We start from the raw sequence: 27,657 nt of genomic DNA, 5'->3' as shown, positions 1-27,657 counted from the left end.
AGCAGGGATGACATGATAGGAGGTTTTATTAAAAGAGTCCCTCTGTTTGGTAGATGAATAAAGACAAGAAGAACACAAGAGTGGATGCAAAGACATTGGAGTGGTCCATGAAGTGGTCCATGGAGTGGTCCATGAAGAAGTGATGTTGACAAGACTGAGGTGTGGCCTTGGAGAGACACTCAGGTGGCACCACTAGAGAAATTTAAGGAGTGCTGTGAACGGAACTTAGGGAATGCACAAATGATTAGTGGAGAAGGAGGTGCTACTTTTGACTTCCAGTTTCACCTTGAGCAAATGGGTGGATGGGATTATTGTTTGTGGAAAGGCAAAAAGCTACTCAGGACCAGACCTGGCCTAGAGGTTTCAGAGAGACCATAAGATGAACTCTGCTAATTTTGATAGAACAGAAAAATAGCCCAGAGAAAAATGCTTGACAAGCACCTATTAAGTGGTTCTGGACTTCAGAAGAACAATCAAGTCTGGGAACATACATTTGGCAAATAGAAAGCATTTGAGATCATGGGACAGAACACCTATGAAAAGAATACAGAGAAGGGAATCTCAAGATTGAGAGATTTATTATTTATTTATTTATTTGAAATATGATTTGCTTAGCATGATAAATGTACTTTTTTTTTCAAAGTTTTTTTTTTTATTTTTTTTTATTTATGATAGTCATACAGAGAGAAAGAGAGAGAGAGACAGAGACACAGGCAGAGGGAGAAGCAGGCTCCATGCACCGGGAGCCCGACATGGGATTCGATCCCGAGTCTCCAGGATCACGCCCTGGGCCAAAGGCAGGCGCCAAACCCCTGCGCCACCCAGGGATCCCTTTTTTTTTTATTTATATGACACAGAGATAAAGAGCACAGGCAGGAGGAGAGGTAGGCAGAGGGAGAGGGAGCAGCAGGCTCCCCACTGAACAGGGAACACGATGCAGGACTCAATCCCAGGACCCTGGGATCATGACCTGAGCTTCAGGCAGGCACTTAGCTGACTGAGCCACCCAGGTGCCCCATGATCAGCACACTCTTAATCCCCTTCATCAGTTTCACCCATGCCCTCATCCCCTCCTCTCTGGTAACCACACGTCTATTCTCTGCATTTAAGTCTATTTCCTTATTTGCCTCCCCCTTTTTTTCTTTGTTCATCTGTTTTGTTTCTTAAATTCCTTATATGAGTGAAATTGTATGTTATTTATCTTTCTCTGACTGACTTCACATAGCATTATACTCTGTTTTCCTTGAGTTTTAAATGTATAGAGGCACCTGGCTGGCTCAGTGGGTAGAGTATGCGGCTCTTGATCTCATGGTCATGAGTTCCAGCCCCATGTTGAGCATGGAGCCTACTTAAAATAATAATAATAATAATAATAATAAATAATAAATAATAATAATAATAATAATAAATGTATGGATGTTCCTCCCTACTAAGTACTTGGGTACTTGGGAGATACATCAGCATTTAAAGCCCATGGAGAACAAGAGTAGACACACTACAACCCTCAGGACGAATCCAGACTGCCTCGAGGTTTTATACATAAAACTGTCTTGATCCACAGCAATACTCATGTTTTTACATATTGTCTATGGCTGCTTTTACTCTACAAGGAAAGAACTGAGTAGTTAAAACAGAAACCCTACAGCCCACAAAGCCTAAAATACTTACTATCTGACCCCTCACAGAGAAATTTGCCAAGCTCTGATGTAGATGAAGGGTAAATAAAAAGAACCTAGGAACACCCATAAGATAAAACCCCTTTGAAAGTATTTTACTGATCTCTACTTCAGAATTAATTGTTTCACCTTTTCCTCTTCCTTATTCTCACAGTGCTGTTCAGATCCCACTAGTATTTGTCATTTTATTTTAATTTCCTCATACTCACCTCTCTCCTAGAACAGACCATGAGCTTCTTGAGGACAGAGAGTGCATTGCTTTTGCATCAGCATCCCCAGAGCCTGACACAGAGCCCACGTAACACGGCTGTGTTTGCTTACTGAATAAATCCACGCTGCAAGATTAGGCATAATAAATCAATTAATCCTTCTTTACCCAAGGATTATTAGGAAGTAAGCCTTTCTTGACTGATGGCAAGAGAGAGTTTAGTGGAGTTCATGTCTACTACCCATAAAATAAGATAAAGGACCAGCCACTACAAAGAATTTGTTTGATAATAATAAAGAAAGATTACACAGACATCTTTGTGATTACATGTGATTGTTTTCGTCTCAAAGCCTGCCTCTTGGGGAGCTGGTGAAGAATTCAGGCTTTTGGAACAAAAACTCTGACCCTGACGGGTGATTTTGGGCATTTTCCCAGGGAAATATTTTCTGGAAAAAAAATGCAAACATGTGTTTTAAGGTAAATATTATGGAGAATAATATTTTAAATGCTATAGTTACAATTAATATTTGTATAAAAATGTAGGAAGCTAACATTCAAAATACAGACATGTGTGAATTAGCAACCAGCAGGAGTAACTTGTCCTGCTTAAAATTTTAAATGACGCATATTTATGTTTTATACAGGTGCACCTATCTACTTGGAGTCAACATGCAATAGATATTTTTGGAAATAATTCACTTTCCAGCTTTTTTTCTTTCCATTAAAAAGAAGAAGAAGAAGAAGAAGAAGAACCTTCATCTCAGAGTTTGTTTAGTAGTGAACTCTCTGCTGCTGCAACAAGATTAGATGTATTATATTTGGATTTGCATACAACTTTTCAAAAACATGGCTGTTGCAGAGAGGATGATCCAGGCATACTACAGGTCCCTAGATATAAGTAAGAAATACTTCCCTGACATATATCCTGTTTCTTTTTTTTTTGAAATGATTTCTCCAGAACCTTTATTTTAGTTCTTCCAGGAACTCTTCACTGAGTATAAAGTCTGAAATAAGTTGTCTGTCACATTCCCCTTACCAGTGCTCTTATGTTCCCCTTGCACACCTAGCACTTGTACTTATCATTGCATTTATATCAAATTTAATTTTCACCTGTAACTCAATTTGTATTAGTCATTTACATTGTCACACAACTGTTGCATCACAACCTCAATGGCATGCAATAGCAAATGTTTTTTTAGTTCATGATCTGTAGGGTTTATCTGACCTATACTGGACTCACTCAAGCATTTGGGGGCAGCTTCAGGTAGGCAAGGAGGCTGTGCTGATCCTGGCTGGAAGTGAGCACCTGTCAGCTGATCTGCGATGCCCTTTGCCCTAATAACTTCCAACATGAGCAATCCCAGGCATGTTGCCCTGCCCATGGCAGAAGAATGAGAAAGAATAAACTCAGTCTTCCATGCACTTTACAAGTCTCTATTTGAAGCACCTTTTCTTTTTTTAAAGATTTATTTATTTACGTGAGAGAGAAAGAGTGAGAATGGGGGAAGGGCAGAGGAAGAGACAATCTTAAGCGGACTCCTCATTAAGTACAGAGCCTGGCATGGGGCTTAGTCCCACAACTGTGAGATCATGACCTGAGCTGAAACCAAGAGTCTGACATTTAACTGACTGTGCCACCCAGGCACCCCACTTATTTCACACTTTAAAAGACACTTAGGGCAATGCTAGTAACTTGGCTGAATCTAGAGCTAAAGGGTAGAGCAGCCCATACCCCTGGGAATGGGAGAGCACTGCAGGGTCATATTGCAAAGGGCATAGATGCAGATAATAAGTGAATAATTAGAGCAATCAGCCAATTGCAAGACTCCACTAATGATGAGATCATTAATGGCAGAGAGTGTATTTAAGCACAGACTTTGGAGCCAAACTACCTGGGTACAAAGTCCAGCTCCTCTACATAAAATCTGTACAATGTTGAGGAAGTTGCTTACCCTCTGTGTGCCTTGGGTTCATCATTTAAAAAATAGGTAGATGATGATATTATATACCACATAGATTCGTTATAAGAATGAAATGTGTTCTTACATGCAAATTGCTCAGATTAGTTTATGATACAAAAAAATTCTTCATGAATATAGTTAGCAATAATGCAATAGTAGTAGGAAGACGAGAAGGAGGAGTATCATTTTGGCTTAGAGTTGAGCCTCAAAAAAACTAGATTTTGAATTAAATTGCAGTTGATATATAGGAAGAATTGAAAACTGTATCAGGATAAACCTGACTGCCCATACAAACTCCTAATTTTAGTAGGTAAGCATAGTGAAAGATTAAATCCTGCTCGTATAACAGTGCAGGTGTTTCTGATCAAGGGCATCTTTTGTCTATGCATCCAACCTAGAATCTAGCCCAAATAAATGCTCAGGGAAAACTGATCCCAGTCTCCATAAAAGGTAATATTTCCATTTATCAGAGTCTTGCAGATAATGGTGATATAAGGGACACTGTAATTCAGTGTATAGAGCCTTATTCAAAAATAAAGCTTCACACCCAGCTGCTTGGGAAGCTTCCAGCATACAACCTCTCAGCTGTCAGCTCTCCCTGGGGACTGTCTCACCTTAAGAGAGCTGCTTGCATAAGGTCACACCATTTCTTGGCTGGCCAGCTATCCAGCGACTGATCAAAACAGGTGCATGAAGACCCAAACCTCATAACCCAGCACAGAATAGCTTTTCTTTGTCCCATTTGCAGAGTTCCTGGCAGGGATAAGTCCTCCAGTAAGAGGGCATCACAGCTTACCCTCTACCTCCTCAGTTCTTCTTTCCTCCTCCAACTTCCAAGGTGCAGACTCCAAGGAGACCCCTGGTCTCTGTCCTGGATTCAACTCTCCATTTCAGAGTCAGCTTCTTGGAGAATGCCACTTACAAAAGGTTGTTGTAAAACCCAGTGAACCATTTTGAGTGAGAATCTGAGCATCTACACAGTGCCGAGAGCAACAAGTTTGAGGCACAAGCCCTTTCTTTGTTTTAACAGGCTTTATTTCACTTTATTTTTCTTATATAAAACTGGGTGGTGGCCACAGCTGGAGCTGGGTTCTCTGTATAGAGACTCTGGTGGAGTCTTTACAAGATGGCCAGTAAATTCCTGGTAGGGAGACTTGGTGAACACAGTCTCCAGAAGTCAGAGGTGAGAGAGACATAGGTCTTAGAAATGTCATAAGTAGCTTTGATGACGTTGTCCAATATGGCAGTGCAGCCCCTGGCCAAGGAGTCACCATCGTCAATACTGGCCATCCTCAGTAGCTTCTTGGGCACAGGGGCTGAGAGGATGTCAGTGCCTCTGGGAGCAGAGATGTGGTGCACCAGCACAGAGCAATAGAGGCGGGTTACCCTGCAAGAGACAGTGTGGGGTTTGGCAATCTTGTTCCCCGACCAGCCTCCCCACGCGATGGCGATGGAAGATCTGTCCAGGATGATGGCCCCACGGATGGCAGTGGCTACCTCCCTGGACCACATTTAGACTGACATGTCCATTGTAATCCCTGAAGACAACAAATGCCTTGAACCTAGTCTGCTGTCCAGCATGGGTCTGACAAGCTCTTTTTTTTTTTTTTTTAATCTACAATGTTGTCCTCATTATAAAAAAAATTTCCTTGAAATGGCTTTTTTATATTATACTTTTTTTTTGTATGATTTGATCCTGATTCCTTTTCCCTTCACAGCAGCTAGTAGAGACATATCACCACTCTCGCCCTATTCTCTACGCTCACAAAGGGCAGGGACACAGTTGTTTCCACCCCCAATACCACAGTGCTTTTCTCAGTGCCTTATATACAGGGGAGCATATTGAATAGATTGGTGACTGACTATATTAACAAACTAACAGACAGTTGAATATGGGGTTATAACTCATGAGGCATTTTTTTAACTCCAATGATGTTTTTTGAGGTATAAAATAATGCACAGACACTGAATTCAAAACACTAAAGTAATGACAGTGTGGATGCTGCCTCACATACAAGATACCCTCAACTATTAGAAAGTAGCAATATTTTAGCAAAGGAATTGAAGAATAGGAGAATTGGAAGCAACATCAGCCTTACGGAAGCAAGATAATGTAATGTACAAGCACTTAAGCAAGCAATTATGCCAAATCGCAAAATGTCATTTTGACGTGCTACTTAAGATGCTCTTTCATGTTGACCTTTGCGTTGGAAGATGTGGCTGCTGGCAGTCGTGCATCTGAGGATTATGAATGCTAAGTGGAAAGGCCAGAGAGGCAGAACAATTCCTACCGGGCTTGTCTCTGGATTTCCATTGCTCAGTACGCTGAGTGATAGCCATATGCATCCAGTGGCTTTTAGAGACCTTGAAGTCCATCCACCATGCTCTTCATGGCTGCACATCCTCCACCATGACTTCAGTGTAAGAGAGTGAAAGCACAAAATTCAAGCAACCCTCTCCACTGACTGAAGTCCTTCACAAATTGCTCATCCCTTGCAGGCTAAAGTTGAAACGCCTTAGTGTATGAAAAAGATGCATCGAGATTTTACCCATCACTTTTTATGATCCAATGACATCAATTTTTTTTTTTATATTTTCTATTTGTTTTACTATAGCCAGCAGTTCTTCTGGTTTCTTCTGGCAAAACCACCTATACTCCTTTGGGAAAAAGAAGCAAACATTTAATGTGGTTTCTTGAGGCTTGTCCATCTCGATGTCTTGTCAAAAACAAGTATATGGTCTAAGCAGGTCATGGGATTGGATTCAAGGTGAGTGGACATGGGCCTAAGTCATCACTGAAAAGTAGTACATGGTTGTGAAAAAGAATCTTTCTGCTTTTAGCTTGGCAACCATTAGAATTTAGGCTTTGAAGTACAAACGATATTTTTCATAATACGAAGTGATCCTATTTATTTAAAAATAAAGCCAAAATAGTTTTAAAAAGAGCCAAGGAAGAGAGAGAGGGGGAGAGATACATAGATGATTGATAGATAGACAATGATAATTAGAAGATAGATGATAGATTGATAGGTAGATAGATAGATAGATAATAGAAGACAGATTGATCAATTGATAGATGGAATCTCTGACAACATTTCATCAGGATTTCATCATGCCTAAAAGTAGATTCTCCCTCGGATGTCCTTGTACACATGATTCAAAATAATGTCTTGTGGGCTTAATCTGGCTAAGCTTTCTTTCTGCTGTTGGAACCTCTATGATACCTAATACACTCTATAATATTTAGTATCTCAGAGATACTGCAAAATCTACTTGCTCTTCTTGGGATGCTTTTCTAGTCTTTGACTATTTGATCAACTTCTACTCATTCTTCAAAACCCAAATCAAATGTCAACATGCCTGATAAAGCCTTTCCTTCCCTTCCTGCCATCTGTCCCAGCTGAGAGCTAATAATTCTCTAGCACCACTTCTGTCTTGCAGTCTCTTTTTCACTGGCCATGTTAAAAGATATCAGTGATATCTATGCTTCTGTGTCAGTTTTTCTCACTTATTTGGAGAAGCTTTGAAACTAAAGGTTGTGACATTTTCCCATCTTATGTTTATTCCAACAGCCTGGCAGAGAGAAAGGGTTTATGAAAGGTTCACTGATTTGAAATTTGGACTCTATCAAGTTGTGCATTAATTTATATTTATACTTTATATTTATATCAGGGCTCAGACAGTTACCTAACATGTGCAAGCACACATGCTGAACACTGAATGTGCATAAGGAAAAGTGTTTTGGCTGTGAGTACTACCATTTTACCCATGTTAAAACTAACCTAACTGGGGATCAGAGGAGTTCAGCAATGTATCCAAGTTTCTACAGATAGAAGATGGCAGAGACAGGATTCAAACTCAAAACACTTTGCTAGACCCTGGCTCTTCATAGTTACAGGGTTGTGTACTTTATAAGAGTAGGATCCCTCAAGCTACAAGAATGATAACCAGCATTCAGACAAATCACCTCAGTAAACGTAAGTGACACAAACTTTGCTGGTCCAGGAGAAGGACTGAGTCTGGTAAGGGTTGTGGGAGTATATTCATTTTCCAATGCCTTGTAACAACTTACACAAATAGTAGCTTAAACAACACTGGTTACTACCACACAGTTCTGTAGGGTCAGAATTTGAGCTAAGTCTTAAGTAAATTCTTGGGTCTCATATTCGAGGTATTGACCAGGTTGCATTCTTATGTGAAGACTCTGGGGGAAAAATCTCCTTCCAAACTCAACAGCTGTTGGTAGAATCAATTTTTTTTTTTACAAGTGTAAAACTGGGATCCAAGTCTTGCTGGCTCGTGGATGGCAGTCACTATCAGCTCTTAGAGGCCACTCATCATCGCTTACCATGTGATCCCCTCCATCTTCAAAGCCAGCAGTGTAGACACTTCTTCTCAGACGCTTTCTCACCTTTCATATATCATTTCCCTGAAGGATTCCAGTCCCTTTGAAGGACCCATCTGATTGGTTGTAGTCCATCAAGTATCATCCTATTTTAAGGCCAACTGATTTGAGAACTTAATTACATCTGCAAATCCCTTCACAGCAGCACCTAGATTAGTGCTTGATTGAATGACTGGCAGAAGGTGTGTATACACTAGAGGGTGAGAATTTTGAGGAACAGCTTAGAATTCTACCTACATAAGGTGATGCATCATTTTATTAAAATAATATTTATATTTTCCTATTGAAGTCATTCTACTATGAAACCTCTTCTGTGACCAATGATTGCTCAAAAATTACTGACAGAATCTGCAATGTCTCTAACTGCAAAATGGGGAGACCGACGGTATCAATGAAAGTCTTGCTCTGCCATCAGAGTATGATCAGGAATCAGCATTCTTTTTTGAGTAGGAGACAGAAGTACATAGAAAAGTGGCCAGATTATGATGATCTGCAGAAAAACAGATCTTAATAAATAAGTGGAGAAAATATGAGTGCCCAGCCTTAAGAAAAAAAACTGAAGACATTAGAAAGCATCATGGTGAAAGTGAAAGACCAGACCACTAATTTCAGAAGCATTGGTTTCCCAGCAGCTACCTCTAGCCTTTTTCTCACTTAGAACACCCTAGAGTCACTGAAAATGAAGTGGAGACTGCAGTATTGTGTCCCTTGCCTTCATTGCCATTCATTTTGGGGTAGCTCAGAGAGTGATCCTCATATTTATAAGAACCAAGTCTTTCCCAGCCACTATGAAACCAAAATCCAGTGATATATCCCAGTATGCTTTTTCTCTATAACTTTAACGTGTAATAGCAATAAAATGCAGGAGGTTGTGCATGTCAAGTAATCAATTTAATCCCTTTGGAACATCATATAGATTTCAGATGCAAACCACCTTCTGAGCTTTTCCATTATTTTCAGTTTTTCCTTTGGTCATCTTCTTATAATCTATGTAGCTTATTAGACTTAAACTCCATTGTTTCATGCACATTTACTCTCATAGCTCTTTTGTCTTCTACATAACATACACACAGAGCAACCGGAGATACTGAAAACAATTTCACTTAGACTTCAATAGTTAATGAAAAAAATGCTGATCAGACTTTGCAACCAGAAGCAAATGCTCTTAAAGAAATTTTGAAAAGAATAAAGTGGAAAACTGCAAAAGTTTCTTCTTCCAACATAGTGAGAATTCTAATTTAATGTGTATACCTAGATCTGATCCTTTTGGCATTCCACACTAATGTGATTATACTTTTGTTCAATAGATTTAGAGACATGGGTGAGTGAAAAAGTAAGTTCTCTGAATTTGCACAAGATCAAAAGCATAGATGCTTAGAAGCAATAATAGGATTCTCCTTTGAACTACTTAAATTTCATGAATGAGCTGAATCCAGACTTACATATATAAAAATATGTCATAGATATGCATATGTTTATATACATTTATATTGTCTATGTAATTTATATATCTATCTGTATCTATATTTATGTAAAATAGGCCAAATACCTGGTCTGGCCAGACATGAGTAGCAGCTTGAGTTAATATCTAATGCTTTGGGGAGAAGAATAAAGATTTAACATGATTATCTTATTTTGAGTTCCCCGATTATCAGAGTCTAAGGCAGAGTTTCAATTGTAATTTGTTGATTTAGGAATTGAAGAAACAAACCCCTGGTAGGTAAATAAGGGTGTGAAAAATGGAAGGGAAGGCAGGCTTTCAGGATGCCCTATCAAGCCAGCTTCGCTATGGGCAACTAACTAAAGTTTAATCCTGCTGGGTAAACTCTGGAAGCTAGGAGAGAGCACATGCCTCATAGTTATCCTAACTGAACATCAAGGGACTTTGAATATTTATGGTTCAAGTCCCATCAGTGCATCGGTGAGATATTCTTCATGAGGTGGGACAGATTAACTCCTCATAGCTCCAGAAGCCAGAACTTTCAGGCAAAAATGCAAGAGCTGGCATTTGAAGCTCAAGCAGGTGTTTTTGCTGAAATGATAAGGATACTATAACATGAGCAGGACATAAAAAAAGAGAAAGAAGAGAGAAAGAAAGAAAAGAAAGAAAGAAGAAAGAAAGAAAGAAGAAAAGAAAGAAAGAAAGAAAGAAAGAAAGAAAGAAAGAAAGAAAAAAAGAGAAAGAAAAAGAATAAAAAAGAAAGACCAGAGAATGAGTTCACTCTAAAATCTTTTTATAGTGAAAAAAAAAAAATCAGATGCTAAGAAAATACACTCAAAGTATTAACAGTAGGTTTATACCTAAGAGCTGAGGGTCAAGACAGAGAAAGATACGACTGGTAACCAGAAAGGAGCATCCAGGGCTCTTGCCTACAGGCATCTATATCTTTTCTTGAATGGATATGTACCATTTGAATAAACATGGCTCACTTAGCAAAATAACTAAAGAAAAGGAAGATAAGAAAATTTCCTGTCCCTTATTCCTCTCTGATCAGTCTAGTTCACCTTTCTGGAATGTAGGTTGCCCCAATATCTGCCTTCAAATAACCTACCCAACTGTAAACCTGTTACTTCTGCTTTCCTTATCTCATTAACTGTCTAAATTAATTTTCTCTCCATGACCAAAGTACATTCTGCTTATTTTTCTCATTGTCACAGAGTTTTACTTTTTGGTTTGGTTTGGTTTGGTTTGGTTTGGTTTGGTTTGGTTTGGTTTGGTTGGTTTGATTTGCTTTGGTTATATCCTTCTGTCTTTGTCTCAGGATAGTGGCTTAAATCCTTAAGGACTAAAACATCCCTGTGGATCACACATTGCCTAGCACTTGGACACCCTATGTCAGAATTTCCTTTGCTCTCTTGATCTCTGATGAGGTAAAGATTACAGAGAAGATTGGACAGAACTCTGTTGTGGGTGCTTGGCCCAGACATGGGGATGAATTCCATCTCATCTGAGGCTGGGATGCATAAAAAAGAGGAACAAATATTAAACAGAAACCTGATGGATTCCAAGGTTAGAGCTAGGTCTGGAGGTCCAGATGAGAGTCATAAGTATTTCCATTCATTGAGCAAATACTGTTTCAAGTTTTCTCTGATCTCACCAAGCACTGGTAATTCAGAATGTAAAAATAAAGAAAACGAGATTCAAAAAGAGAAAAGTTTTAATGGGGGATATGATAGAGGTGAGTAGAAGTGCAGTAGTGTACATTATAACCATAATGAAAGCCCTGAATTTGTGGCTTTGATGTCTGTTTCCACATTTCTGTCTAAAGTAGTGAACTATGTAGACTTTCCTTGAGCCAGAAAATGACTCCTCCCCTCCACTTGAACCTGTTAATAAATATTAAGGTTTCAGAAAACTAATATTATTTCTGTAGGTCAAGTGCTCAAGCATAACTAAACTATATCATGCATCCAAGAAAAAATGAAAGCTATTTTATTCTTTATCTTTACTTCTGTACATGGCATCCCTACTAATTTTTCATTTTCAAGCCTCTGACATTATCTCCTAAAAGATAGATAATCTCAAAAATCTCAGTATTTGATTAATGATTTTCCTTTCTTTTGTTTTTTCAAGATTTTATTTATTTATTTATTTGTTTATTTATTTATTTATTTATTTGTTTGTTTATTTATTTGAGAGACAAACAGAGAGAGGCAGAGACATAGGCAGAGGGAGAAGCAGGCTCCATGCAGGGAGCCCAATGTAGGACTCAATCCCGGGACTCCGGGATCACGCCCTGAGCTGAAGGCAGACTAGACTCTCAAGTGCTAAGCCCCGCAGGTGTCCCTAATGATTTTTCTTTAAAATGATTCTGCTACTTTTCTAACTTTCTGATCTATAATGTTTTATTTATACTTGAGGAGATCCTCGATTTCCTTGAAATTAAAGATCTAGATGTCATGAAATCTCTTGTTGGTTTGGATGAGGCTCAATTACAAGGGACAGAAAAGCCAAAACAAACAAAAAACTAGTTCAAAGAAGCTAATATATATCTCTTATTAAAGTCTGAAAGTAAATATTCAAAAGTAGGGTGGTAAATCCCTTCCTTCTGTCATGTGGTCTACCATTAGATGCTACCATTATTTTTTATAAATTTATTTTTTATTGGTGTTCAATTTGCCGGCATACAGAATAACACCCAGTGCTCATCCCATCAAGTGCGCACCTCAGTGCCCGTCACCCAGTCACCCCCACCCCCCACCCACCTCCCCTTCCACCACCCCTAGTTCGTTTCCCAGAGTTAGGACTCTTCCATGTTCTGTCTCCCTTTTTGATATTTCCCACTTATTTTTCCTCCTTTCCCCTTTATTTCCTTTCACTATTATTTATATTCCCCAAATGAATGAGACCATATAATATTTGTCCTTCTCCGATTGACTTACTTCACTCAGCATAATACCCTCCAGTTTCATCCACGTGGAAGCAAATGGTGGGTATTTGTCATTTCTAATGGCTGAGTAATATTCCATTGTATACATAAACCACATCTTTTTTATTCATTCATCTTTCGATGGACACCGAGGTGGCAGCTTTGGGGTCCAGCGTTAATGCAGGGGCCCCATCCATTAAGACTACATTTTAGCCAATGTGAAAGTGAATAGAACAGAAGGCAGGCTCTCTCTTTAAGGATATACAGTTGACTCTTGAATAGCATGGCTTTGAACCTCAAGGGTCCATTTACACATTGACTTTTTAAATAAATCTATTTCAGGACTGTAAATGTATTTTCTCTTCCTAATGATTTTCTTAACATTTTCTTTTCTCTAGCCTACTCTATTGTAAGAATACAGATTGCATGCAAAATATGTGTTCATTGACTGTTTACATTATCAGTAAGGCTTCCAGTCAATAGTAGTCTATTAGTTCAGTTTGGGGATAGTCAAAGTTAATACAAGGACTTTTGATTATGCAGGGACTAACACCTCTAAACTTTGCATTCATTGTTCAGGGTTTAACTGCATTCCACAAGGTACCCTACATATGTCCTGTTGGCCAGAGCTTCATCACAGAGTCATTTTTAGTTGAAGGAATGATGAAAAATCTGATCTACTTATGTGGATTCTCATGTGTCCCTCTAAAAATGTGTGCTCTGTCTTTAAAGCAGAAGGGTACACTATGAATTGGCCTCATTTCCAACAAACAATAGAAAAATTTCCAGTTAAAAGATAATAGATTAAAAAAAACTTTGTTGTTCTATCCTGAAGCAAAGAAAAAGGGAATAATAACTAACTCAGTATGCAAAACTCAATAATCAGGAAACAAACAACTCAGTAAGAAATGGGTAAATGATGTGAACAGATACTTCACTGGAGAAAGCATATGGGAGGCAAATAAGTATATGGAAATATGTTCAACATAATTAGTCTTTAGGAAAATGCAAATTACAACCACAATAAGATACTACTAAAACTTATTAGAATGGCAAAACAGAACAAAACAGAAATAAAAACTTGATAATACCAAATGGTGACAAGGCTGTGGATCAAATAGAATTCTCACACATTGCTGATACAGATTAAAATGGGTCAGCCACTTTGGGAGCCAATGTGGCAGGTTGTTTCCTAATGTTAAACATACACTTGTCATGCAACCTAGTAATTCCACTTCTAGGTAGAATCTAAATGAAATAAAAGCTTATGTTCGTATAAAAACATACACACAAATATTTATAGAAGATTAACTTGTAATCATCCCAAACTGGAAACAAACCAAATGCCACTGAACTGACATGATGAGTAAATTGAAAAAAAATAAACAAAAAATCTGTGGCATAACCATGTAATAGAATAAAAAAAATTACTAATAGAGGCAAGAAAACAGGTAAATCTCAAATGCACTGTGCTCGATGAAAGGAGTCAGTCTCAAAGGCTATATGCTGTATAATTTGTTTTATAGGACATTGTGAAACAGCACAACTGATTCAGAGACTGGGTAAGTCATTTATATGAGCTGGGCATTGGGGAAAATTTGACAAAGAATAAAGAAATAAGAATGTATGTATGTGGGATGCCTGGGTGGCTCAGTGGTTGAGCATCTGCCTTTGGCTCAGGGCATGATCCCGTAGTCCCAGGATCAAGTCCCACATTGAGCTTCCTGCATGGAGCCTGCTTCTCCCTCTGTCTATGACTCTGCCTCTGTCTCTCTGTGTCTCTCATGAATAAATAAATAAAATCTTAAAAAATGTATATATATGTGTATGTGTATGTGTGTGTGTATGTGTGTGTGTGTGCGTGTGTGTGTGTGTATGCATGATGGGACTATCCTATACCTTGATTGTAATGTTGGTTATATGCCCATTTATGCCTGTCAAAACTCAGAGAACTGTAAACTAACTATACTTTCTAAATTTTGCTGTATATAGTTATACATTAAATAAAACTGTAAAGTAAAATAAAAATAAATAAATTCAACTTTGAAGCAAAGTTAGAATAAGGTCCCATAACACCCCAAATATCTCAACTGGCTGAGTGTGTGATGGCAAAAATCAGATTAAGGATATTCCATCCTGGGGGATCCCTGGGTGGATCAGCAGTTTAGCGCCTACCTTCAGTCCAGGGCATAGTCCTGGAGTCCCGGGATCGAGTCCCATGTCGGGCTCCCTGCATGGAGCCTGCTTCTCCCTTTGCCTGTGTCTCTGCCACTCTCTCTCTCTCTCTCTCTGTCTCTCATGAATAAATAAATAAAATCTCTCTAAAAAAAAAAGGATATTCCAACCCGCTACGTTTTTCTATTAGATAAAAAATTACTTAGGGCAATAATTAGGTTAAAGTCAAATGAAAAATAGAGTTATTTTACAAAAACTATAGTGTCAGTGGAGGGAGAAAGTGAGGGAGAAGAAAGGAGAGAGGGAGAGAGAAAGCAAGAACTAGGAAGGGAGAGTTGGCAGAAAATCAGTAAAATGGCAGAGCCTGGAACTTTTCCTTCAAAAGGACAATCTGGTAATGCTTACTGAACCATGGACCTGACTAGAATCAAATACATAACAAGTTTACTATTTCATTTAAAGACATTTTTACTGGCAAGACCCAACAAACTTAGACTAAAAATTCTTATAAGAAAGGATTTTTAAGCCTCAAGAATTCTTTGAGCTGGAAGGGAACAGAAAAAAACAGTAAAGATCAAGGAGGGCATATTGTGTAACACTCTTCAAATTCAGTCAAGAAGGATAATGGAGAACAAGAGCACAAGAAGGTAGAGTCAAGCAAGGGCCATGGAAAAGCATAGGTAAAGCAGATCTTTCTTAAGGTCACAATCATAACTTAATCAAGAAATAAGTCCATACCAAAGATAGAGGGAATTCATGGAGTCCAACCAACGGAATTGAAGAATTTTTCAGGACTATCACCTTTCCTGATGGGAATATTGACTATGATTATTCTTTCTCTGTTCTGATAGGTGCCAGGCAGGTGATAAATAGGCTTTTTGTTCATAGTTCTTCTGACCAAAAGAAGAATACCTGAACTTTTTTTTTTTTTTTAAGAATACCTGAACTTAATGCAACTATGCTTTTGCAATATGTAGGGATTCCAGACTTTGACCATGATGTGCTTATTGGTTCAAACTTGGAACTTCAGTTGCCTCCCCTGAGAAAGGTATGACTATACTCTGTATGAGAAGGGAATAAAGGAACATTTGACCAGAAAAACAAACTGTGCCAGAGCTGTAACCCTAAACACACATTCTATCTACTTACTCACATTTTCCAACCTCTTTTTACTTTGACAAGACTGTGACTGCATTTTATTAATGGGCTGTGGGTAGAAATGAGAATATCACTTCTTACTTGAAGTATATAAGAACCTAGTGCACAATCATACAGCTGTATCTTCTTCTGTCATGGAGACCCAGATGCTCTTGAATTCCAGTTGACACAGAGTGTGTCACATGAAGAGCATCTATCATCTGATCCCTGAGTGGAGCAGATCCCAATGGAGCAATATTGGCAAGCAATAGACATGTAACAGTAAAAATAATCTTAAGTTATAAAGCCACCAGAACAGGGATGCCTGGATGGCTCAGTGGTTGAGAGTCTGCTTTTGGCTCAGGGTGTGATCCCAGGGTCCTGGGTTGGAGTCCCTGAAATGTTCTCTCTCTGCCTATGTCTCTGCCTCTCTCTGTGTGTTACTCATGAATAAATAAATAAAATCTTTTTAAAAAATAAGCCACCAGAATAATATCTAACTATGCCAACTAAAACTTGCAATTGCAAAAAACATTATTTCCCCAAAGTACCTAATGTTAGAAAATGAATTATGGGTTTCCTGAGAATACAACTAGGCAAATAGGTTCTATTGTATTTAAAATATTTGTTGTATGCAAGGCAACTCTATTTTAAGATACTCAAGTTGATTATATGACTATGGCTTTTGTGACATCTGTATTCCCTTCACTGTAAAAACATCAAGACTCTATAGCCCACTATGACATCTGTGGTTCCTGAACATCATCAGATTGTTTTCCCTAGTACTTATTTTGTTACTTGATAACATAAAGTTTTCCATAGCTTCTATTCTAAAAATAAGCATGCTCTTTGTCCCTCTGAGACTATAAACTTTTTGAAAGGAGAACCATTTCTAATATAGCAACATGTTCCTTTTTTTTTTAATTTTTTTTAAATTTTTATTTATGATAGTCATAGAGAGAGAGAGAGAATGAGACAGAGACACAGGCAGAGGGAGAAGCAGGCTCCATGCACCGGGAGCCCGATGTGGGATTCGATCCCGGGTCTCCAGGATCGCGCCCTGGGCCAAAGGCAGGCGCCAAACCGCTGCGCCACCCAGGGATCCCTAGCAATATGTTCCAAATGAATCAGATAAAATTATACCATAACAAATGTAGGGAAGATGGTGCTATGTTACTCAATCAAAGTAAAACAAAGTTTGGCTCTTAAAAGGCATATTCAAGAAATATTTATTGGGTACTTATAATTTTTATTCCTTTAGTTTAATGGGGGAAGTGGAGTCTGTTCCAACTACACATAGGTGGTGAGCTCTTTCATAAGTACATCTGTTTTTAACCATTAAATCTAAGACAGATTTGCACCCATCAATTTTTTGGGGGGAAAAATATCCATCTATCTGAGACAGAACCCAAATTCTTATAATATCAAACCCTTGAATTGATTTAATGCATTCAAGAATACAAAGTTTTCATTTGCTGTATAAATATGCTGAGACTCCATGCAATTTTGCCACCCAAAATTTGAATTGATTAACCTCATGAGCTCTGAAAAAACAGACTGAGTTTCCTTTAGGAATATAAAAGCCTAAGGAGAAAATATAAGTTTAAAAGATAGCCAATGAAAGGAGTCAGGTTTACTTAAAAAAACAGAGGATAAGTTTTTAAAAAACTATCATTAAGTGAACAATTCCTGAATGTTAGAAACTGAGCTGAAATCATCAGTCATTTATTACTTAAATAATCCTGCCAGATAAGTGATATTATTGCTATTGTCAAATCAACTTAACTAAGGTGAATTTGCATAATACAATATGCACAGCATCAGATTTTGTACTCACCAAGGCTTTGTGATGTCCATGTGCCTCATTCTCTACATATATAATTTTATACATACACAAACATATGCATCCTGTTGGTTTCTGGAGAATCCTGGTTAATAAAGATTTTGGCACAGCAAAATGTGGTGCTTCTATAACAAACCCCTAAAAATGTGGAAGTAACTTTGGAACAGGGTAAGATTCACATTAGAAAAAGGTTAGATTGCCTTGAAGAGATTGTTGCCAGGAATGTGGGCACTCAAGGGAATTCTCATGGAGTATCAGGTAGAAATGAGGAACGTGTTCTTGGAAACTGAAGGAAAGATGATCCTTGATATAATGTGCCAAAAAACTTAGCTAAATTATGTCCTGCTGTTTTGTGGAAAGTAGAAATTATAAGTGATAAACTTGGATATTTAGTTGAGTAGATTTTGAAGCAAAGTTTCTCCTCACTGCTACAGTAAAATTGGAGAAGAGTGAGGGGGTGCCTGGGTGGCTCAGTGGGTTAAGTGTCTGACTTCAGCTCAGGTCCTGATCTCAGGATCTTGGGATCCAGCACTGCTTAGGGCTCCATGCTCAGTGGGGAGACTGCTCCTCCCTCTGCCTTCCCCTCCCTCTCATGCACTCTCTCTCTCTCTCTCAAATAAATAAATAAAATCTTTAAAAATATAAAAATTTCGAGAAGTGTAAGAAACACAGAACAGCTAATGATGCAGAAAGGAACCACAACATGAAGATGTGGAAAACTCGCAACCTATCCATATTGCAAATAATGAGCAAATGTGTTCTGGAGAGACCACCAAAGCTGTGGCTGGATACCCATTCCATAAATTGAAATATCTGGTTCATAGGGTAATTGTATGTTTAGCTTTTAGAGGAACTGCCCCTGTTTGCACAGGCGAGTATTATGTGGGGAACAGAGGCAGAGGGAAATGTAGATGAGATTAAATTTCCTTATAACTTGCAGCCCACTGAAAACTACTTGAGATAGGCAGAATATAATATTCCTCCAGTAACTGCCAACTGTCTTAATGTTAATATTTTGCTAGAGGGAAAAACAACCTTAGCTTGACAATAGCTAGGTCTCAGGGGTCCTGTACTCTTTAGCATATAAAAGTCCTTTTGGAAAACTCCTTTGTCTTTACTTCCTCCAACTCCATAGTATATAATCAGTCATTCCTCACAACCCTCTGCCCCAGGTTCTGTCTTTCTCCTTTAATAAAGCCACCTTTTTGCACCCAAGATATCTCAAGAATTTTTCTTCATTGTCCCATCTGAACCCCAACTTTCCAAACCACATCAAGTGTGCTGTTGTATATTCCTACCAGCAATTCATGAAAGCACATGTCTCATATCCTCACCAACTTTTGGGGTGATCAGACTTTTTTTTTTAAGTAAGCTTTATGCCCAGTGTGAAGCTCAACATGGGGCTTCAACTCAAGATCCCTAGATCAAGACTTGAGTTGAGATCAAGAGACAGACGCTTAACCAACTGAGCCACCCAGGCACCCCCTACTTTTTCATGTTAGATGTGTTAATAGGTTTAGACTATCATCTCAGTATGATTTCCTTCATGACTAATGATGTTGAGTATTTGTTCAAATACTTATTTTCTTATGTATGTATTCTTTGGTGGAGTGTTTATTCAAACCGTTTGCCCATTCATTTAACTGGGTTATTTTCTTAACTATTGATTGTTCAGATTTCTTTATATATTCTGAATTCAAGTCCTTTCCCAAACATGTCATTTTCTAATTATTTCTATTGGTCTATGGCTTGTCTTTTCATTTTCATTTAAATGACTTTCAAAGAGTAGAATTTTTTTTTTTTAAGATTTAATTTATCTAATCAAGAGAGTCAGTGTGGGGGCGGGGGAGTGGCAAAGGGAAAGGGAGAAGCAAACTCCCCATTGAGCAGGGAGCCTTGATGCAGGCCTGGATTCCAGAACCCTGAGAACATGAACTGAGCTGAAGGGAGACTCTCAACCAACTGAGATACCAGGATCCCCTCAAAGAGTACAATTTTAATTTTGTTAACGTTCATTTATCAATTTTTTTTCTTATGTGGATCATGTTTTTCATGTTGTGTCTAAAAACCTCTGCCTAACCCAAGGTCATTATTGATGCTAAGTTGTTTTTTTCAGAAGTTTTATGGCTATGGGTTTCACATTTAGGTCTATAATCCAGCTATAATTAATCTTAGTATGTAATAAAAAGTAAAGATCCAAGCTTATTATTTTTTTCCCATAGGAAAATTCAAATTTTCCTGTACCATCCATTCAAAAGATCGAAACTTTCTGAAAAATCAACTCTCTATTTATGAGTCTGTTTCTGCTTCTCTATTCTATTTCATTGATTTATTTATACTTCTGCCCAGAGTTCACTGTCCTGATTATTATAGTTTTGTAAGTTTTGAAATCGTGTGGTATAAATCCTCAAATTTTGTTCTTTAAATTTCAAAACTGTGTTTTGGATATTCTAGCTTCTTGGCATTTTCATATGAATTTTGAAATTAGCTTCTTAATTTCTACAAAAAGCCCTGCTGGAATTTTGATGAAGATTATACTGAAACTATAGAATAATTTATGGAGAATTGATATTTTAAAATATTGATTAAATCTTTCAATTCATTTCACCCTTTTAAATTTCTCTCATCAATGTTGCAGTCTATAGGTTGTCAGATGTATCCATAAATATTTAATGTTTTTGATGCTATGACAAATGGTACTATTTATTTTATTTCAATTTTCGCCTGACTCTTACTGGTATACAGAAATAGAATTGATTATGTTAATCTTGTATCCAATAATCCTGCTAATTTACCTAAAATCTTAATTTCTTTTTAAAATAAACTTCATAAGATTTCCTTCATACAGGATCATGAAATCTGTGAACCAAAAAAAACACCCCAAAAATATAGTTTTGTTTCTTTCGACTCTGAATGCCTATATCATTATTGTTGCTGTTGACTTACTACATTGACTAACAACCCAGTGAAATAAAAGAGATGAGGATGGAGCCTTTTTATCTTGTTCATAATCTTTGGGGAAAAGCCTTCTGTCTTTCACTCTTAGGTATCATGTCAGCTGTATGTTTTTCAGAGTTTGTCTTGATCAGTTTTAGCAAGTTTTCTTCTATTGCTAGATTGCTGAATATTTTATTCATGAATAGATATTGAACTTATTATAAGAAAGTCCTGTATCTATTGAAATTATCATTTAATTTTCTCATTTCTATTAAATTGTTATACTACATTGAGTAATTTTTGGAATGTTATAAGCATATAACTTTAATTCTTGGCACAACCCTCATGTAAGCAGAGCATATTATCCTTTTTATGTATCACCAAATAAGATCTGTTAATATTTTGGTAAATTTTTACACCTGTGTCTATTAAGAATATTGGGTCACAAAATCATTTTCTTATCACATTTTTTGCCAGTTCGGGTGTAAGAATAATGTAGGCTTCATTAAGTGAGTTGGGAAGTTCCTCCTACTCCTCTGTTTTTAAGTTGTGTGTTATTCCTAATTTAAATATTTGATATATATTTGATAGACCTCTCCACTCAGGCTCCTAGAAGCACTAAATTTTGCCAGTCTTTGGTAATCCCTGGTAGCTCTTCACCTGATAGTCCTCTGATGGTTCTTTCCCTCGTCTTTTCAAATTACTTTCAATGCCAGTGCAGTTCATTCCTCCATAAAATGCTATAGAATTCCTGTCCACATTTTCGAAGTGTGTGTGTGTGTGTGTGTGTATGTTTGTGTATGTGAGAGAGAGAAACTCTCTTTTACAGTAGTCTGCCATGAATTCTAACCAATTCAGTCTCTCAGAACTTCTATATGTAATCTTCATAACTGGACTTCTGTTCTCTGTATCACATTCTGGAAGGGCTGTCCAGGCAGAAATCCAGGATGATTTACCTTGATTGTATTTTTTCTCTCAGGATTAACAAACAATACGTGTTTTGTATTGTCTAAAAACAGTGATTTCATATATCTCATGTGGCTTTCTAGCTAATTATGGGAAGAGGTAACATGGCCAGAAGTATGTGTCCCTTATGTTAATTTACTTTATTTTAATGTCTTAGTTGAATAAATAAATAATTAAAGAATATTCTTTCTTTCTGATATCCATCCTTCTGTTTTGTATTTCAGGAAATAAATTATCAAAAAATCTACAATGATAATCACCAGTTAGAAAATTCTTACCTTTCTCCAAGCATAATACTGAGTATGCAACATATAATATTTCCTTTTATCTTTTGATGATGTCATTGAGGGAGGTATTATTATCCCATTTTTCAGATAAAGTAACTCAAGACTAGGCAAATGGAGTAATAGTCCAAAGCCAAACAAGGGTCAAAATCAGTTTTTTTCTTGATCTTTACCCAGCTCTCAAAATGTATCCTGACCCATCTCCATGAATCAGTTCAGAGAAGGAATATTCAAGAAAAAAAATTGCCTTGTTTCACTTCAGATGGTGGCATTGCTTAGTAAAACTTAATAAATTTACACACTCAAGGTTAAATTGGGGAGAACCTAGCAAAATTATGAAAAATGAGAGGCATTTCTTCCATATTATTCTTTTCTTCTATCTATAATTATTCTCCATTTCCCTGCTCACAGCCTCTGCTAAAACTCAATTTTCCTCCTCTATTTTCTCTCAGTAGGTGATACTAAGCCCAAAATCTAACAAAATTCCATATCCATTCTTTGTAATCCTACCCTTAATCTGTGATATAAGAGCCTGCCCTGCTTTCTGTCTTCTGCAGCTGCATTAGTTCAAGCCCGCATTATCCTTGGCCAGACACCTGCAGTAGCCTTCTAGCTATGGAAGCTTTGCAACTACTTCCCCTGCCTCCACTTTCCCAGCACAATATATTTTCCACACAAGAACCAATGAGATTTTGTACAATTACGTCTTATCATCTGGGTGCTAAGAAATGGTTCAGTGGTTGACCTTGTCCCTCCAGTATTAAGATATAGGAGTGACATGACTGATGTTCATCTCCTAAACTTCATCTCAATCTCTTTCTCACAAGTTTTATCTTGAAGAAATGAATGCATTACCACATCACTTCAAAAGAACCACTCCTAATAATCTACCTAGCTCTTGGCCATTCATCAAAGATAAAGAATGTCTAGGGGGAAGCCTTCAGCTATGCTGTAGCCCACCTCCCTTTCTCATTATGCGCCTGTATCTAGGGTAATGCTAAGGCTATTTCTTATACCGGGATCAAGCTACTTCTGTAGAGATGGTACTACAAGCACCAGGATATATATTATGCCATGCAGGTATTCCACAAAAGTTTAGGACACAGCAAGGGCCTCAACCTATAAAGCATCTACTACAAGTAGAGTAATCAGTCATTGTATTATCCAGCTCAGTCTATCTATACCTAATGCTTCTGCATAAATAACAGTAGTTCCCCTTCACTTGAAAAATATCCTAGTTTGATAAAGTAAGAGGTCATTTTTGCTATAAAGCATTTTAACTAAAACAAAATCAGCTTTATTCTTACCACATGGTAAGGTTTTTAGAGTGGTTGCCACAGAATGACCTTCAACTTCGCAGGAACTTACCCCAATGCAAAGATTGCCTTACAGTCTTAGAAGATATAGGAGCCTGAGTCCTGCGTCTGCCCAAGAATAGTCATGAGGGTCTCGTTTTAAATTATTAGCACCAGGCTTTACTAAGCAGCACTAGGTTGGTTTCCCATGATTCCATTCCTCACTTAGGGCAAGGTGGGGATGTATAAAGACTAATTTTGGATTAGGATCAGAAATCCTCAAAGAATTATGGGGTGACTTCAAGGTGATGCTCTGGTATTATAGGTATGCATTCAGATAGGACATATATCCTTAGGCCTACGAGATTTATGACATTAGAACTAGAAGCAAAGATGAAGGTTATTAACTGGAAGCTGTACTGGATGATAATAAATTGTCCTGGCCTGGGTTACTTGTTTATCTAATGAGACAAAAGTCTCCTAATGGGGTTATCTAACCCAGCTTGGTGGACAAGATCTATTTGAACAGTAGATGCATTTACAAGACTCAGAACTCATGAACTGAATAAAGTAAAAACAAAAATGCCCTGGGCAGTAAGCAAAGGGGAAATAGAAGAAATTCTGATATGACAAATAGAACTAGATCTATATGTGTTAGAGAAGGAAAGAACCAATAAACACCCGTGTTAAAGGCGTAGAACAGCAGGGGGAGATGCAACTAGAGAGGTATAGTCACTGGGGAAGGGAAAACCCAAAGATGTGGCAAGTAGTAGCACTCCTTGAGGGTTGGAACTGCCAAAAACATGGGATAGACAGTGTCTTGAGGAGCATTTGGATGAGCTATTGTTTACTACCCTCATCAAGGCACATGCTTCAGGAGCATAACTATAAGAATCCACCGAACAAGATTCTCTGGCTGCAATCCATGTGTGGTGAGGCAGTTTTGTGGGTCTGTGCTATTCCACTATTCCACACTCAGAGTTACTGACAGTTGCCCCAGTGGTCTAAGCCTGCTCATCATGCATTGCAGAAATTATGCCAATAACCCCAAGTTAATGCTCAATGAAGAAATGAGACTTTAGAAACACACCATGTGCAAGGCAATATAAACTGATAAGTTTTAAATAATCTTGATGTGAGATAAAAGCATCTGATCTGGGCTCTGGCCCTGTGACCTGAGCCCCTACATTGCAATTTTCTAAACTTAGCAAAAAAGGCTTTCAGTGCTGTTAAAACAGAACACGTTTTTCTTTGAAGGGTCAGGTGATAAGCGTTTCAGGCTTACCACAACATAAGTTCTCTCTATGTAGTCTTGAACTCCGTCTTTGTGGCTCAGAAAGCAATTATCTACAATATGTAAATACATAGGTGTAACTGTGTCCTAGTGATACTTTATTTACAAAAACAGGTGGTTTTGCAGGACCATAGTTTCTCAACACTTAGTTCAAAGAGAAACAGTATGCGTAGGTTGCTTCCTACTCTCAGATGTGGTAAATGAATTCTGCAAAATTAACCTCTTACTGGGATAGTTCTGAGACTGAATTAAAGGATGTAGTTTATAAATTTTGGAAACCTGATACAGACAGGCTGATATCCTGATAAGCATAAAACAAAACAAACAAACAGAACCAAAATTCCCTCTACTGTCCTTCCCACAAATACCACTAATTCTTTGAAAAGATATTTAGCAATACCAAATACTGGGTTCTGCAAATATAATTTAGCTCTAGGGTCTGCAGATCATCTTATTTTTAAATTTTGTTATGAGTACCATAATAATTTTGTATGCAGTAAAACCTCATTTGACTTTAAAAGTAAGACTTGGCATTGAATGCAAACATGTTCTGCTGCTGTGAAGAAACCATAGCCCTTCCAGGATGAGGCAGCCCAACCATCAGGAGCTCCACCCCCTGGCTGAATCTAATCAAAGCAAAAAAAAACTGGAGAAGACTTTGATTGCTTTGTAACTTAAACTGAAAAGGGTGACATTTAATTTGGAGCTATAATGTTCGTAGTATTTTGAAATCTTTGGGCTTTAACTTACAAGAGAATTTAATATGGTTTGGATTTTAATGTAATTCATGGGAATTTCATAACAGAATATTAAAATTTGGAGCATCTCTATGTCAGCATCACTGAGATATAATATTGTCATTTGACTTGATTTAATTGAAGAACCTCTAAAAACTGTTATCTAACAATGGCCAAATACATTTTGAAATGAGTAGCAGGATAATGATAAAATGTCAACTGCGTATAGAGAAAATAGTCTTGACAGTGATTGGATTCTCCTGTGGGTGTAAGCCTCACTCACCCACCGTGGATCCAGGTTAATAATGACAGTGACCACCTTCCCTTCTCTGCTTTCCTTTACCAATCCTGTACTGGGTTTTCTTTCAACCACCAAATATAATTTTTATCTCAAAGTTACATTTGGGGGAACACAGACTAAGATGATAAATTTGGGTTGAGTAAACAGATCAGTGAGCAAGTAAATATTCCTTATACTTTATTAGGGGAAGAAGGGAAGCTGGGTAAATATCAGGAAAAAATACTCCAAGGCAGGTAACAGGGCTGTTTCCATAAGGTCTTTTTCTCGGTTTCTTTTCATCTGGACTGCTTGTGCCCTTGACCAGCCCTGCAGAAGCATCTTGGATGATTTTGACTTTGTTTCCAGAGTTGCCCTGGAACTTGTCTCACTGCTTCCTTAATCTCTATTTTGTCTATTCCTAAAAGAATCATGGAGAAGAAAAGATCAGATCATCAACTTTAATAGTAACAATGCAACCCCTTCTTTAACCCATAGCTTCTGGGTATCATGGAAGCACTGCCCCCCACCCCCTTCAAACATTTGGGTTACATCTGACAAGCAAGCCAAACCATGAGGTCCTTCTCTGGTTAAATTGCTCCAATCATGGGCTAGAAATCAAAACAACTGACCTAAGAATATGCACCATGAAGAAGAGGGTCTTGGCCTCACAAGCTACTGAATCACATATTGCCTTCAGAACTTCTATTTATCCACCCTGAAGCAAATCTCTCATGAAAGCAAAAATAAATAAATAAATCGTGGCTGCAAGCTAACTTTACTTTGATATTAATTCACAAAGCATCATGTGACCTGATTAACCAAGCACACCATACAAAAGAATCTATCCTTGAAAAGTATTTTCCTTAACCCCATCCCCCTTAGGGTACTACACTCAAGGCCTTTTTATGGTTCTTGTTTTCCTATAGCTTCCTTTCTTCTTTCTTTGAATCACACAGGCTTTGATTAACACCAATCCTCTGGGAATATTTCTCAGGAAGATTTCTCTTCTTCTCCATTCCCCCCCACCCCCACCCCAGGTTTGTATAAGTTACTAATGGTGGAGTTAATTATTGTTTTATGACAAGATGAAAAGTTCTTTTATTTGTTCTTTCCTCAGATTTTTTCTTCGTTGAGGGAGATGACACAAATCACTTTTTCTTCCCCAAAGGAGAATAAAGTGGACTTTAATAAAGGTCAGAAAAAGAGAGTTGGAGGGAGGGAAATTCATTTATTAGCTCCCTTGGCACTTTTCATTGCCTTTTGAAAAATAAAAGTCTGTCAAAATGAAGAATTTTAAAATAACATGTGTTCACACAAAAAAACATAAGTTGTATTAGCAAAATGTTGCTTTTTTTTTCCTTTCCTCAAGTGTTTTCTGTACTCGGCAGAGGTGATGGCTTGAAAAATATGCCTGGTGATCAGATATTATAAGAGCCAATTGCCATGCTTTTCTATAGAAGCTAAATTTGACTCATAAGATGTTTCGATTATGTATCCTTACATACTTTTCTCCTATATTTTTCTTACCCCTGCTCATTATAGATGGAAACATATGCAACCCTACATCTGGGCAAAAGTTTTTTTTTTATATCTCTCTTCACCCTAAGAAGAAAGGAATCATTGTACATTCAGAGGTAAGTCATTTACATAGTAGGAGGATGATTTGAATCCACAAGCAATAATGGGGGTGGGATTAAAAGCATTATAAGTGGGTAGCAGATACTTTTGCACAATAACCAACATACTGAATTAAACAAGTATTATGATGAAGAAGATTAATCTACTGGTTATCCCCATCAGTCAGGATTTGCTATGAAACAGACAACCACAAATTGTCAATGGCATTGCCTTGATCAGTTTGGGCTGCTATCACAAAACACCGTAGACTGGATGGCTTATATAATAAACATTAATTTCCCACAATTCTGGCTGGGAAATCCAAAATAAAGATGCCAGCAGATCTGGTGTCTAGTGGGAGCCTGTTTATTTGTTTACAAAAGGCCATCTTCCTTTTTTTTCTTTTCAAAAGGCCATCTTCTTACGTCCTCCCATGGTCTTCATTCATATATATTAAAGGAGATCTTATGTC

At 37.7% G+C, this 27,657-nt stretch overlaps 2 long non-coding RNA genes across 2 annotated transcripts in view; both read left to right on the top strand.

The window, feature by feature from the left end:
• LOC118354331 (uncharacterized) overlaps nt 1-125 on the top strand; it is a 61,966-nt gene extending 61,841 nt beyond the window's left edge. The window contains exon 5 of the long non-coding RNA XR_007409929.1: nt 54-125. This is a non-coding gene — a long non-coding RNA (uncharacterized LOC118354331). The remainder of the gene's footprint in view (nt 1-53) is intronic.
• Nucleotides 126-1,574: 1,449 nt separating this feature from the next.
• The window catches only part of LOC112653864 (uncharacterized), a 35,305-nt gene continuing 9,222 nt past the window's right edge, over nt 1,575-27,657 (top strand). Inside the window, exons 1-4 of the long non-coding RNA XR_003132586.3 lie at nt 1,575-2,782; nt 6,461-6,613; nt 26,686-26,761; nt 27,111-27,202. This is a non-coding gene — a long non-coding RNA (uncharacterized LOC112653864). The remainder of the gene's footprint in view (nt 2,783-6,460; nt 6,614-26,685; nt 26,762-27,110; nt 27,203-27,657) is intronic.

The sequence above is a fragment of the Canis lupus genome, chromosome 3 (genome assembly GCF_003254725.2).
Source record: "Canis lupus dingo isolate Sandy chromosome 3, ASM325472v2, whole genome shotgun sequence".
NCBI classification, from domain to species: Eukaryota; Metazoa; Chordata; class Mammalia; order Carnivora; family Canidae; genus Canis; species Canis lupus.
This window is presented reverse-complemented; position numbering and strand designations above follow the sequence as displayed.